The sequence below is a fragment of the Phoenix dactylifera genome, unplaced genomic scaffold, assembly GCF_009389715.1.
Source record: "Phoenix dactylifera cultivar Barhee BC4 unplaced genomic scaffold, palm_55x_up_171113_PBpolish2nd_filt_p 000399F, whole genome shotgun sequence".
Taxonomy (NCBI): domain Eukaryota; kingdom Viridiplantae; phylum Streptophyta; class Magnoliopsida; order Arecales; family Arecaceae; genus Phoenix; species Phoenix dactylifera.
Window position 1 is genome coordinate 340,306 of NW_024067842.1, and position 15,779 is coordinate 356,084.

The 15,779-nt window shown below is 52.4% G+C and overlaps 1 long non-coding RNA gene across 1 annotated transcript; it reads right to left on the bottom strand.

Moving 5' to 3' along the window:
- Positions 1-15,393: 15,393 nt before the first annotated feature.
- On the bottom strand, positions 15,394-15,779 carry LOC120105925. The gene is made up of 3 exons (XR_005508174.1): positions 15,738-15,779; positions 15,539-15,640; positions 15,394-15,447 (listed from the first exon to the last, which is right to left on the bottom strand). It is a non-coding gene; the product is annotated as an uncharacterized LOC120105925 (long non-coding RNA).

Sequence of the window (15,779 nt, forward strand, 5' to 3'; positions counted from 1 at the left end):
TATGTATCATCTGAAATTTAATCTGAAAATCTTTACGATACACTTTGAGGCTTGTTATTTGGTTAGTATATCTTATGCATCAATCATGAACCAAATTGCAATTCAAATAGTTGATCTTAAGAGCCTCTAATTTAATGAAAAAGGGGAAGAATAATGATTTTCTTGAGTATCTCTTAGAAAACCTATTTTTGGAATTCACTAATGAGTTCTTATTGGCTTGTTCTTTAGAACTTCCAATTTCGTGCCAATCCATTATTATGTGTACCAAAATGTGCTTCTTTTTAAAGGAATAAAGTCTTTAAAAGAGCTTTAAAAGAATCTTCAAAGCCTTGAATTTTATGTATGCTCTAAGATATATCATAAATTGCATGAATTTTGGTGTTTATGCCACAATATTTTTACATCATAAAAGAACTTTGCAATCATACTTAATATATTGCTCTTATACTCTGAAAATTAGTTAAATTGCTCTCATGTTGTTAAAATACTTAATATATTGGGCAAAAGATCTTAAATGAACAAGCTTTCATACTTATTATTGAAGAGAGGTTAGATTTCCATTCGTACTTTTCTTGAATATCATTTGTGATACTTCTTGAATTAACTTAAGAAAGATTCCACCTACACTTGATTTGAAAACTATCTTTGAAATCACATTCGATGTGTTCTCCTCTGAAATTATCTTAATTGGCTCTGGTCTATGCTCATTAATCTTTTTCTAACATTATTGCCTTGAGTTATATGATTCATATTCTTGCAATAATTTGACATGCAAATCAGAGTACAATAAGAAAAAGAAATATTTGAGTATTCTTATCTTTGTGCTTAATGTTTCACTATCTTTTTGATGTTGTCAAAAAGGAGGAGAAATATCTAAGTATATGCTCATAATGCTTTATGTGTTGATTATGTTAAGCTGATTAAATCTAAAGCATTATCATGAAGTATATTTTAAAGATATATATTTTCTACTTCAAACATGCCTTGGAAGTGCACGTGGCATAGGTTGCACACATGCACATATATAAACTATAATATATTGAAGCAAAGTCCTTTAAAACGATAGTGAAAGCAGTTCATGCAACATATGAATATATATGATGACCCAAAGATTGATTTAAAGATTGATTTTGATGATCACAAAACCTTAAAGTATAAATACTAATGTTTGTGTTGCAAGAAGAAAGATAATTTGTTTTGCAAGGAGCATAGCAAGTTGGAAAAATACAAGAAGGCCTCAAAAGCTCTCAAGAAAAGTTGGAAGAAAGCTACACTTTATTGGCCCAAGTTTCAAGTTCAAATGATTCAAGTTAGAGGAGCAAATTCAAAAAAAGATTCAAAAGAATAGTCCTCGAGTCGACTCCTGGAAGTTTAGAGTCGACTCTGGCACTCTGGAGTTTCAAGAAATAGTGCTCGAGTCGACTCCGATACTCTACGAGTCGACTCCGACTGAGAACAAACAAAAAGACAGAGAGTTGATTTTCAGCGCTACAGTGCTCGAGTCGACTCCTACTTCAGTGCTACAGTGCTCGAGTCGACTCCTACTTCAGCGCTACAGTGCAGAGTCGACTCCCAGCTACAGTGCCGACAGACTACTATTCACAAGTGACTCCTGTTTCAGCCGAGTCGACTCCTACTTCAGCCGAGTCGACTCCAGCACGCTGGGAGGCATAACGGCTAGTTTTTTCTTGATTCCAACTGTTACGGGGGAACTTAGCCACCATGCCCCACGTGACCGGCACGCGCGCCCAGGAAGACTACGGCTGCCCCTTGATCCAGCAATCCGACCTCGGGTCGGATATCTTCGGCTCCGCAGCCCGACCCCGAGTCGGCTGCCCCTTGATCCAGCAATCCGACCTTGGATCGGATATCTTCGGCTCCGACCCCGAGTCGGCAAACTCTTGACAACAACAGACTGTCCCCCTGAGGCACGCCGCGGCCCCCTGCTCCACTACTCCCTGCAACGGCCGTATCCGGCGCTGTCCCACGATCCCCTGTAACAGCCGTACAAAGCGGAGCTCCACTACGCCCTGCCATAGCCGTACCCAGCACTGCCCCACGACGCCCTGTAACGACCATGTCAGTGGCAACCCCATCGTGCCACACGATGACCAATCCCCAGAAAAACCCCCCAGCCTGATATATATGCGGCTGGGGGGGAAGGGGGAGGGTAAGCAAGATTTTCCCGAGTATCATCTTACCTGCTACCTCTCCTTCTCCTTCGATCTTCCCTAACTTGATCGTCGGAGGGCCCCCACTACCCCGGTGGTGGTGCGAGGCTTGCTTGCAGGTTTTCCGGCGAAAGGTGGAGCGCAACCGAAGCAATTCCAAGGGAACCCCGTTCACACCGCTGTGCCAATCGTTCTCGGTTCGAACCCCCAGCAACAGTTGGCGCTAGAGGAAGGGCCCGGATCTAAGAGCGATCGTAATGGCACGGCGAGGTGGTCGTGGAGCTTCCAATGCTTCCGGTCGCGGGGCCTCTCACGCCTCTGGCCGGAAGGCCGCTACATCTCCAACACACTCTCAGCAACACTCCACCTCCCCACCGCCCGTTCAGACGGTCGAAGCCGCCCAGTTCGACCAACTAACCCAGCAGGTTCGCACCCTCGCGGAGGCGGTGCGGAATCTGCAGGGTGCGATTTCCCGGGCGCCGCAGCGGGCTCAGGAGCTGCCGCGGCCTGAGCATTCGCCTGTCCTCCTCAACCCGCGCTCCTTCCTCTCCCATGGGGATGAGCGCCGGCGCGAGGAGGATTCTCGAGCACGCTCCATTCTGCCGGGACCTTCCCACCGGAGCCGCGCGGGGTCCGAGAGGCGGGCCCGGGCGCGTTCCCAGACCCCCCAATCCTCGAGGAATCCGCGCTCCAGTCGGTCCCCCTCTCGCCGCTCCTTGTCTCTCACCCACCGGTCGCGCTCCCTGGACCGGCGGGTGGACGATCTCCACCGACAACTCCAGGTCCTGAAGGGCCATTCCAAAGATCCCTTCGCCGACTTAGAGATCTCCTCCCAGCCGGCGCTTGCCTCGAGGATCCTGCGGACCCCGAATCTGCCGGGGTTCAAATGCCGGCGATCGAGCCCTATGACGGGGGCGGCGGACCCGCGGGATCACGTCGAGAGTTTCAGGACCCTTATGCTCCTCCACGGAGCATCAGATCCCCTTCTCTGCAAGGCTTTCCCGGCAACCCTCCGTGGCCCGGCGAGGGGCATGGTTCGCCGGGCTGGAGGCCGACTCAATCCGGTCCTTCGACCAGTTCACTCGCCTCTTCGTCACTCATTTCGCCGTCAGTAGCCGGCGGCGACTGGTCTCCGACTCCCTCTTTGATGTCCGACAAAACGAGGGAGAAAGCCTGCGGGATTATCTTACCCGCTTCAACAGGGCTACGCTGGAGGTCCGGAGCCTGAGTCAGGAGGTAGCTCTTTCAGCCCTGAAGCGTGGCTTCCGGAAGGGCAGACTCACCTTCTCCCTGGACAAACGCCTGCCGCGGAGCTTCCCAGAGCTGTTGTCCCGGGCGAACCAGTATGTGGACGCCGAGGAGGCGGCCGCCCACCGGAGCAAGAAGGCCGCCGAGATCCCTCCAAAGCTTGGGAAGAAAAGGCGGAAAGAGGCACGCCAGAGGAGGAGCCCGACGCCCCAGCGTCGGCGCAGAAGCTCGTCGCCGGCGAAGAACCACGGCGCCCCACGCCCTCGTTCTCCGCCCCGACGTTTCAACCGGTACACCCCTCTCCTGACTCCCCGGGCCAAGATCCTTATGGAGATCAAGGGGCGGGAGGACCTCCCGGCCCCGAGACAGATGCGGAAGATCCCTGGGAAGAGGCCCTCCCGGGCGTACTGTGAGTACCACCGAGACCACGGCCACGACACGGAAGACTGCTTCCAGCTTCGGGACGAGATCGAGGCTCTCATCCGCCGGAGGCGTCTCGGTCGATATGTGAGCGACCGACGTCCCCCCGCAGACCCGCGTCCGGCCGACCCGGCTCCTCCGGGGCCTCGGGAGCAGAATCGACCCGTTGCGGGCGTGATCCACACTATCACTGGGGGCTGCCCCCGACCCGTGAGGAACGCAGGGGGGCTCGACGGAGGCGTCGGGGGCGGCCATCGCAAAGAGGCAGAGGGTCGGCAACGTAATCACTTTTTGTGATGAGGATGTAAAGGGGGTTCAGACCCCCCACGATGACGCCATGGTAATCTCCCTCACCATGGCAAACTATGATGTAAGGCGTGTTCTTGTGGATAGTGGAAGCTCAGCTGATATCTTGTTTTACGAGGCCTTCCAAAAGCTGGGCTTGTCCAGACAATTGTTGCACAAAATGTCCACCCCCCTCATAGGATTCACCGGTGACGCTGTCCCGGTGGAAGGTGTCGTTGAGCTGCCTGTGACTGCGGGGCGTCGCACCCGCAGAAGCCACGGTGCGACTCGGGTTCTTGGTCGTCCGTGTTCCCTCGGCTTACAACGCTATCCTCGGACGACCCGGGCTGAACGCCCTTCGTGCGGTGGTCTCCACGTACCACTTGCTCATGCGGTTCCCCACGACGGTCGGGATCGGGGAGGTCCGAGGTGACCAACCGACCGCACGGCAATGTTTCCTAGCGACCCTCAAAGGGAAGAAACCCGCAGAAGCCCTAAGCGTCGAGTCCCTTGATGCCAGAGACGAGGTGGCCTTGCGGCAGGGGGAGCCGGCCGAGGGAGTGATCGAAGTTCCCCTCGAGGAAGGCCGCCGGGACCGGGCGGTCCGGGTCGGCGCCAATCTCGACCCGGGAGCTCGGGCCCGGTTGGTGGAATTCCTCCGAGCCAATGCCGATGTATTTGCCTGGTCGGCGGCCGATGTACCTGGGATCGACCCGGAGGTCATTTCTCACGCCCTCAACGTCGACCCGACCCACCGGCCAGTGAAGCAGAAGAAGAGACACTGTGCCCCGGATCGGATCCGGGTGGTCGACCAGGAGGTAGACAAACTCTTGGAGGCAGGATTCATAAGGGAGGTGAGTTACCCCGAGTGGCTGGCAAATGTCGTACTTGTCCGGAAGCCGAGCGGGAAGTGGAGGATGTGCGTCGACTATACCGACCTGAACAAGGCGTGCCCTAAGGATAGCTTTCCGCTTCCGCGGATAGACCAACTGATCGACGCGACTTCCGGACATCAACTGCTGTCTTTCATGGACGCCTTCTCCGGTTACAACCAGATAATGATGGCCCCACAGGACGAGGAGAAAACTGCCTTTATAACAGACCGGGGGCTGTACTGCTACAAGGTAATGCCCTTCGGTCTGAAGAATGCTGGCGCCACTTTACCAGCGCCTCGTCAACAAAATCTTCAAAGAGCAAATCGGCCGGAATATGGAGGTGTACGTGGACGATATGCTGGTGAAAAGCCGCCAGGCAGACCAGCACATCGTGGATCTGGAGGAGACTTTCACCACCTTGCGGAAGTTTCGCATGAAGCTGAACCCAGCGAAGTGCGCCTTTGGCGCTTCGGCCGGGAGGTTCCTCGGTTTCATTGTCAACCAGCGGGGTATCGAAGCCAACCCGGACAAAATCAAGGCTATCCAAGGTATGTCCCCTCCGACCAAAGTGAAGGAGGTTCAGGAGCTCGCTGGAAGGGTCGCCGCGCTCGGACGATTTGTGGCAAGATCGGCCGAACGCTGCCAACCATTCTTCAAGGTGTTGAAACGCCCGAAAGACTTCCTCTGGACGGCCGAATGTCAAGCAGCGTTCGACCAGCTCAAGGAATACCTGGCGTCTCCTCCTCTGCTGTCCAAGCCGCAAGAAGGGGAGATGCTCTACCTCTATCTGGCGGTCTCCCCAACCGCGGTCAGTGCGGTGCTGGTTCGGGAAGAGGCAAAGCTCCAGAAGCCCGTGTACTACATCAGCCGGGTCCTACGGGATGCCGAGGCGCGGTATACGAAGGCTGAAAAGATCGCCTTCGCGCTGCTGACCGCGACCAGGAGGCTCCGCCCCTATTTCCAGGCCCATTCTGTCACCCTCTTAACTGATCAACCACTACGACAGATCCTCAGCCACCCCGAGAATGCGGGACGGCTGGTGAAGTGGGCAGTAGAACTCGGTGAGTTCGACATCCGCTACCAGCCTCGACCCGCCATTAAGGCCCAGGTGCTCGCGGACTTCCTCGCTGAGTGCACGGTGCAGGAGGCGGAACCTAGACCGCCAGAAACGCCCAGCCTCGACCTCCCGACCTGGACGCTTCACATCGATGGGTCATCGAACCCCGAGGGTGGAGGGGCCGGGCTGGTCCTTACCAGTCCTGATGGAGTGATAGCCGAGTATGCCTTGAGGTTTGGATTCCCAGTGACCAACAACGAGGCGGAGTACGAGGCCCTAGTCGCGGGACTCAAACTCACTGAGGAGCTCGGCATCCGGCGTTTGAAGGTCTTCACCGACTCCCAGCTGGTGGTCGGGCAGGTCCGTGGGGAGTTCGAGGCCCGGAGCCCGACCATGCAGAACTACGTCCAGAAGGTGCAAGCACTCATTCCCGACCTCGGCAGCGTCGACCTCCAGTAGGTCCCCAGAAGCGAAAATGCCAGGGCCGACAGGTTGTCCCGCTTGGTGGGCGCAGAGGCGCACAACTTGTCGAGGGCAATCTACCTGGAGACCCTGGATGCCCCAAGCATCGGCGAGGCTGGAGCGGTGATGGCGATTGATCCGGAGCCGTCTTGGATGGACCCGCTCATCGCCTACCTCGCCGAAGGGATCCTCCCTGAAGACGAAGATCAAGCTCGGCGACTTGTCAGGAAGTCCGCCCACTACGTACTCTATGAAGGAAGGCTGTATCGGACCTCGTTTACCGCTCCCCTCTTAAGGTGCCTCCGCCCCTCGGAGGCGGCCTACGTCCTCGGCGAAGTCCACGAGGGCGTCTGCGGATCGCACTCGGGGGCTAGGTCCTTGGCGCACAAGATCATGAGGCAAGGCTATTATTGGCCTACCTTGTTGGAGGACTCAAAGGATCACGTACGGAAATGCGACGCCTGCCAGCGCCACGCCAACGTCCAGAGAGTCCCTTCTGTCCCCTTGGCACCAATCACCGCACCCTGGCCCTTCGCACAGTGGGGAATGGATATCCTCGGACCATTCTCCGTCGCTTCCGCCCAGCGGAAATTCTTGATTGTTGCAATCGACTACTTCACCAAGTGGGTGGAGGCAGAGCCGCTGGCTACTATCACGGAGGCGCAAGTCCGAAAGTTCGTGAAGAAAAACGTCATTGTCCGATTTGGGGTACCTCGGGTCCTCATCTCGGATAATGGTCGACAGTTCGACAACAAGCATTTCCGTGACTTCTGCGAGGAGTTCGGGATCGAGCATCGGTTCACATCTGTGTCGCATCCCCAAACCAACGGCGAGGCCGAGGTGACAAATCGGACAATCCTCCAAGGAATTAAGGCGCGAATCGGTCGGACGAGGCAAGCTTGGGTCGAAGAACTCGAGAACGTCCTTTGGGCGTATCGGACCACGCATCGGACCCCTACCGGGGAGACGCCTTTCGGCCTAACCTATGGCACGGAAGCGGTCGTCCCCGTGGAGCTCGGACTCCCCTCGCCCCGGGTGGCCGCGCACCGACCCGAGGCCAATTCGGAGCAGCTCCGAGGGAACCTGGACCTCTTGGAAGAAGCGAGGGAAATGGCGCAGGTCCGGATGGCGATGTATCAGCGGAGGGTGGCCCGGTATTATAACTCCAAAGTCCGACCAAAACTTTTCAGAATCGGAGATCTGGTGCTAAGGCGGGCCAAAGCATCTCAGCCCGCGGAAGGTGGGAAGCTGGCGCCAAATTGGGAAGGCCCGTATAGGGTTCGCTGGGTAAACCGACCTGGCTCCTACCAGTTGGAGGCACTAGATGGTCGAGAAATTTCAAGGAGCTGGAATTCCGCTAACCTGCGGGTATATTACCAGTAGAAAGACAAAGCCAGAAAGACAGCTCAAAAAATATGTAGTTCTTTTCATTTCAATAATTCCTGGTTACAATGGCGTGTTCGTGTGATTACAAAGAATTCCCAGAGGAAGATTGGGGAGTAAAGAAACTAAGGAAGAGGTGAGGACTCCGTGGAGCTGAAGATCTGGGATCTCGAATCCTCCGCCCGAAGCAGCTGTAATCCCACTGGCCGTGGGTGCTTCCCCCCGGAGGCGCCATCGACGCCTCACGCAAAAGACGAAGAGCCGGCGCGGACGAAGAAGAGGTTCACACTGCTTCTAAAGGAACGCCACCTCCAAGGGATATTCCGGTCCTCCCCAGGAGAAGGGGAGGAAAGGAATATAAGGAAGAAGAGCGCGAGGAAGCGTGATCCCGGATGAAACGCCTAGAGCGGAGTTCCACCGGGGAGAATCCTCCCGTTGATCCCAGATGAAACGGCTAGTTGGTGGAAGTCGCGAGGGGCGCGCCTCCCGTTCCTCCGGCTGGGATTTCCCAGCCACGCGCCGGAGAGGAGGTCCACGATCCATGGCAACCTGAACAGCTCCGGCTTGGCAGGCTCCACCGCACCTGCGCTTATATTTATAGCCAAACTGTGGCCCCCCGGTCGTTCCGATGCGGGTGGCTCCAATAAATGCGGGCACATCGAATCCGGAGCCGTTCCGGCTCTCGAGGTTTATCCCCCCACGATCTCCTAGGCATCATTCTCCTTAATTGCATTCTTCGTGCAGGACACTCCGGACGGCGTGTATCCCGCGGCCCACGTATCTCCGCACGCGCCCAGGCCGCATCCGCCTCGAAGAACGCGCGTATCGCGGCCGCTTAACTGGCACTCCTCGCAAGCAGCAACTGGCCGGTTCGATTTCCCAGGTAACGCCTCAATTAGCATTTAATGGCCTTCTAGTGTTCCCCAGGCGACGCTTCGAGAGGGGAAGAAACACGATCGCAGCTGGCCACGGCGAAACCCCGTCGAGCGGCAAGTGACAGGCGCGTGGCCAACGAGCGGAATTCCCCGAGGCTCGGCCCTCGGATGCCAGGCTAACCCGATGATCATCCCGGGAGCAGATTAGCCTGAAGCCCCGACCGGTTGCCTCGGCTTGCGCCAGCCTTGGCCGACCAACGAGCGGAATTCTCCGAGGCTCGGCCCTCGGATGCCAGGCTAACCCGATGATCATCCCGGGAGCAGACTAGCCTGAAGCCCCGACCGGTCGCCTCGGCTTGCGCCAGCCTTGGCCGACCAACGAGCGGAATTCCCCGAGGCTCGGCCCTCGGATGCCAGGCTAACCCGATGATCATCCCGGGAGCAGACTAGCCTGAAGCCCCGACCGGTCGCCTCGGCTTGCGCCAGCCTTGGCCGACCAACGAGCGGAATTCCCCGAGGCTCGGCCCTCGGATGCCAGGCTAACCCGATGATCATCCCGGGAGCAGACTAGCCTGAAGCCCCGACCGGTCGCCTCGGCTTGCGCCAGCCTTGGCCGACCAACGAGCAGAATTCCCCGAGGCTCGGCCCTCGGATGCCAGGCTAACCCGATGATCATCCCGGGAGCAGACTAGCCTGAAGCCCCGACCGGTCGCCTCGGCTTGCGCCAGCCTTGGCCGACCAACGAGCGGAATTCCCCGAGGCTCGGCCCTCGGATGCCAGGCTAACCCGATGATCATCCCGGGAGCAGACTAGCCTGAAGCCCCGACCGGTCGCCTCGGCTTGCGCCAGCCTTGGCCGACCAACGAGCGAAATTCCCCGAGGCTCGGCCCTCGGATGCCAGGCTAACCCGATGATCATCCCGAGAGCAGACTAGCCTGAAGCCCCGACCGGTCGCCTCGGCTTGCGCCAGCCTTGACCGACCAACGAGCGGAATTCCCTGAGGCTCGGCCCTCGGATGCCAGGCTAACCCGATGATCATCCCGGGAGCAGACTAGCCTGAAGCCCCGACCGGTCGCCTCGGCTTGCGCCAGCCTTGGCCGACCAGCGGAAGAATTTCCTGAGGCCTAACCCTCGGATGCCTGGCCTAGCACCGGAAGAATTTCCTGAGGCCTAACCCTTGGATGCCTGGCCTAGCGCCGGAAGAATTTCCTGAGGCCTAACCCACGGATGCCTGGCCTAGCGCCGGAAGAATTTCCTGAGGCCTAACCCTCGGATGCCTGGCCTAGCGCCGGAAGAATTTCCTGAGGCCTAACCCTCGGATGCCTGGCCTAGCGCCGGAAGAATTTTCTGAGGCCTAACCCTCGGATGCCTGGCCTAGCGCCGGAAGAATTTCCTGAGGCCTAACCCTCGGATGCCTGGCCTAGCGCCGGAAGAATTTCCTGAGGCCTAACCCTCGGATGCCTGGCCTAGCGCCGGAAGAATTTCCTGAGGCCTAACCCTCGGATGCCTGGCCTAGCGCCGGAAGAATTTCCTGAGGCCTAACCCTCGGATGCCTGGCCTAGCACCGGAAGAATTTCCTGAGGCATAACCCTCGGATGCCTGGCCTAGCGCCGGAAGAATTTCCTGAGGCATAACCCTCGGATGCCTGGCCTAGCGCCGGAAGAATTTTCTGAGGCCTAACCCTCGGATGCCTGGCCTAGCGCCGGAAGAATTTCCTGAGGCCTAACCCTCGGATGCCTGGCCTAGCGCCGGAAGAATTTCCTGAGGCCTAACCCTCGGATGCCTGGCCTAGCGCCGGAAAAATTTCCTGAGGCCTAACCCTCGGATGCCTGGCCTAGCGCCGGAAGAACTTCAAGAGTCAGGAGTCGGCGAGACGCTACCAAGAGTTAAGAAGAGGAAGGACGAAAGTGAAATGAGGAAACACTCTGTTTGCATTAATTTTCGTTGCATCAGGGCCGAGACCCATACGACATGGCAAAACGCCAACATACAAAGAAAAGAACAAAGAAAAGTACAGAGAGTCAGTTTGGAGGAACCCCTGAGTCGGGAACGGCGAGCACGTCCACGAAGGGTGGGGCAACTCACCGGAAGGGAAGGAAGAACGGCTCCGAGAGCGTCAAAGGAGGAGCGAACGAACAGTCCGACAGCAACGGCAGCAGCACAAGGTAGAAACTCGAGGATGCCTGTGAAGAGAAAGGCGGATGGGGGAGGGCCCCCGGTTAAATGGACGGAAAGGCGGGTGACGCCTCGGTGACGCCAGAGGACGCCTGGCTGCCGAAGGATCGTTCGCGCCCCAAAGGCGAATCGACGCCATTAAGGAAGGATGTCCGCCGAAATCCGCAGACCGCCAGATCAGCGACAACCGCCATACGCCGTAAAAAAGGCGGGGAGCTCGAAGCGCGCGCGCCTTTCCGAGGGATGGCGGCAATCTCGAAGCATCACTCCCTTCACCCATTCCCCTCCTGGTTCCAGGCTCGGAAGTGGGGGGCTACTGTTACGGGGGAACTTAGCCACCATGCCCCACGTGACCGGCACGCGCGCCCAGGAAGACTACGGCTGCCCCTTGATCCAGCAATCCGACCTCGGGTCGGATATCTTCGGCTCCGCAGCCCGACCCCGAGTCGGCTGCCCCTTGATCCAGCAATCCGACCTCGGGTCGGATATCTTCGGCTCCGCAGCCCGACCCCGAGTCGGCTGCCCCTTGATCCAGCAATCCGACCCCGAGTCGGCAAACTCTTGACAACAACAGACTGTCCTCCTGAGGCACGCCGCGGCCCCCTGCTCCACTACTCCCTGCAACGGCCGTATCCGGCGCTGTCCCACGATCCCCTGTAACAGCCGTACAAAGCGGAGCTCCACTACGCCCTGCCATAGCCGTACCCAGCGCTGCCCCACGACGCCCTGTAACGACCATGTCAGTGGCAACCCCATCGTGCCACACGATGACCAATCCCCAGAAAAACCCCCCAGCCTGATATATATGCGGCTGGGGGGGAAGGGGGAGGGTAAGCAAGATTTTTCCGAATATCATCTTACCTGCTACCTCTCCTTCTCCTTCGATCTTCCCTAACTTGATCGTCGGAGGGCCCCCACTACCCCGGTGGTGGTGCGAGGCTTGCTTGCAGGTTTCCCGGCGGAAGGTGGAGCGCAACCGAAGCAATTCCAAGGGAACCCCGTTCACACCGCTGTGCCAATCGTTCTCGGTTCGAACCCCCAGCAACACCAACGGCTCTATTTTTGTCTCTAACGGCTAGATTTTTGTTTTCACTCTCTTTAAAGCTATAAAATCAAGAGGAGAGCTAGGAAAGAAGGGATGGAAGTGGGAGAGAACATTTAGGGAAGAGGTTTCAAAGAGATTACAAGGAAAATCTCCCAAAAGCACAAAAAGGCCATTCAAAGTAAAAGAGAGAGAAGAAGAACATCCAAATGAATCCCAAAGCTTCCTCTCCAACTGTGTGCTGCCTCGGTGATCCTCTACTTCGTGCAAAAGCAGAAGAGGGTCAAGTAAAGAAGAAGTCGAGTTCCTTCATCTACAAATTTGTTTGAGGGCTTCTTCTCTTTACTTAACTTGTTTATATTTGCTATATTTGCTTATTTGAGAAGCTTGTATTTGATTTAAACTCTTGTTCTAATATCTTGTAACTTGATTCAATCAAGGGATTGAATCAAGGGGTTAAGGTTTGTTGGTGAGCCAAAGGAAAAACCAACGTTGTAAGGTTGTGGTTGGTGAGCCTTTGGAAAAACCAACTGGGTTGATTGTGAACCCGGAAAACAATCGTTGTAAGATTGTGGTTGGTGAGCCTTTGAGAAAACCAACTGGGTTTGATTGTGAATCCGGAAAAACAATCGGTTAGTTCTAGTCGGTGAGCCTGTGAAAATCGACCGAGTTCGTTGTGATCTCGCAAAACAACAAGTTGGGTTGTGAGCTTGTAAAACAACCGGCTGTAATCTGAGGGATTATAGTGAAATTCCCAAGAGGTCTTGGAGAGTGGATGTAGGTGCTGGGGTGCACCGAACCACTATACATCTTTGTGTTTGTGATGCCTTATCTCGTGTATTTCATGCCTTACATTCGTACTTGATTATGTAATATCTCTAGCTTTGTTTTCTATAGAGTTATAAGTGATTGTTTAGAATTTGCTTAAGCTTCCTCTCCATTCTTATCATACACATAGATTAAAATTGATCATACAACTATAAGTTAATTTTAGATCAATTGCACCCTAAAGCCATAGTATAATTGCTCTAGCTTAATTTTCCACTACTTTACTTGTAATTGCCTAGAGCTTAAGTAAATAACATCTTATCATTCCGCTGCATTCAATTCAAAGTAAGAATTAGGGAACATAATTTTTAGAAAACCCAATTCACCCCCCCTCTTGGGTTGTCACCTTGGGCAACAATATAAATGAGCTATATTCATGGCTCGTATTGCAACTTTTTGATATGGACATAAAATCTTCCCGTTTATATTATATTTCTCAAAAGAAAATTTAATAAAATTCTGAACTCCATTCAAAAATTCTTTGCTAGATCTCGACTTATTTATCCAACTTTTATCTATTCTATTAGAATACTGATTGAACTGCAAATTATCTATAAAAGATAAACAAAATTAGGGTATGAAAATAGATGGTATAAAATTTATTCGATGAAAATATCAAAGAAGAAGATGTTAATGAACATGTGGATTTCCCAATGTGCTTCACCTATAGTTATCTTTATCAATGTGAAATCCTTTTCAAGATATCATCATTTGATGAGTCTGTTTTATAACGGTAAAGGAAAAAAATTGTTGATTAGGAACTTTTCTTGATGGGCTTTTTCTTTTTTGCTCATTTCATATGGAGATTTCATATACAATGAAGGTCATTGAGAAATATGATATATATGCAACTTGTGTATGGATACTAGAAGTGATACAAGGAATTCATCCAAGTGATCTCATATCCTCGTTATAATCGGATGGCCAACACATCTTTCTTGAGGATGTGCTAGACCCATTTATCTCACTTCCTATATTTTAGGCTATGAAAAGTGCTACACTACTAGTTAGTTACTGCTAATAGATTTCTCAAACTTGTCTAGCCAATAAAATTATATCACTTGATAAAATTACAAGGTATGTTGATTTTTTGGTGGCTAAGGCACAAACAGTATGGATGTTAAGCGACCAGGATTTATTGTATAACTTCATTTTATGATTGTTAATAATGTCAATGTGTCTATAGTTATCCTAGAAGCAAGAACCCTTTATATATCAATCTTTTTTGTTGCTATTTTAGAGAGTAGCGGATAGGCAAAGGCGGAGCTCGAGGAATTGGGGTCGGTCGATCGACATCAGAGAGAAAAAGGGGGCTGAATAGGGATGCTAGGGCTAGTGGGTCAGACGATTGGGGTTTAATATTGGCTTCGGACGACGCTTATAAACATCGTCTTAATTTCACTTTTTAGCTTTCGATGACGCTTAAAAGCGTCGTCTTAATCTTGGATTTGGCTTCCGACAATGCTTATAAGTGTCATCTTAATCCTGGCATAATTTCTTCTGATGACGCTTACACTACAAGAAAACTCATCTTTTCCGACGCTTTTTATAATCTTTACCGACGCTTATAAGCGTCGGCTAAAGTTCCCGCAACGCAAACAGAAGCGTCGCAAAAGCGTTGGCGATACCGGAGTGGCAAATGTTTTTGCCGACGCTAATAGAAAGCGTCGGAAAAAACTGGGCTTTCCCGACGCTAACGAAAGCGTCGGCAAAAACAACATTCGCCGACGCTTTAAAGCATCAGGAAAGCCCAAAGGAAGCCCAGCTCTGGGCTTTCGCCGACGCTATAAAGCGTCGATAAATGTTGTCGCCTAAAGGATTTTTACCGACGCTTTGTAAGCGTCGGCGATGGCGTGCCAGCCCGTGCCAAAGGGGGTTTTTAACGACGCTTTAAAGCGTCGGGAGTGGATTTTTTTTTAAAAAAAAAAACAAAAGCATATTAAAAAAGATATTATAGCAATATGAACCTGCATTACATTTACATCAAGACAAACATACAGATCATTCGAAACATTCATATTGTCATATAAGATTAAATTTACATAAGTTTAGAATTACAATGTATTTTGAAAAATATAAGAAAGATACATATAAAACTCATTAAATAATAGTCTAAAAAATATCAGGGACCGCATTCAGCCCCATCATCATCTCTGCGAGCTGTTGAAGTATCAGGAACCTTAAAAAAAAAAACTTTAGAAGTTAGGAATATGAAAATTATTAACTCATGCAAAATAATAATTATGTATAGTCATCAAATACATATAGTTATTTACCTGAGGAGGGAGAAATCGTTGTAACATAGATGAATATGCTCAAGCTGAGACTGCAAAGTTTGTTGGTTCTGCTTCAGCTCTGCCAACTCTGCCTGATGGCGATCCTTCATATCTTCAATTGTTGCCCGAAGTCTACTAACTTCTGCATTGTTACTGCCTTCTCCAGCATTTGTTGTATACATGCCCACTGCAGACAACTGAGTGGGGGTAACTCCAACACCATAACCCCTCACTCGACCATAACGCTCTGGGCCCAATAATTCAGCGAGCACCTGAGCTTCGACATGACTGGTCGCGTCGGATGATGATGACTCTCCGACGCGCTCTGAAATAAGAGTTGTTGCCCTGTCCTATATATCTCAAAAGAAAAAGTCAAATTAATGTATGCCAATAATAGAACTAATAATAATATCGTTGAAAGATTCAAAGATGAATACATACAACTATATTTCTTGACTCCTCCCGAACAAAACTGCCATCTCGGTGGGTGTGAGTCATCTTATAAAACTCCACCTTACCAGGCTCCCTCCTATTATCATCCATCTACAACAAAAAGTATATTGGCAAGCTAGTTATCTTGATACATGCTATATGATAGAGTAGTTAAAAATAGTTTCAAAGAGTTTCAAAAAAAACTTACGAATTCAGCTCTACGCCTAGCATAACTCATCGAGCCTGAAGT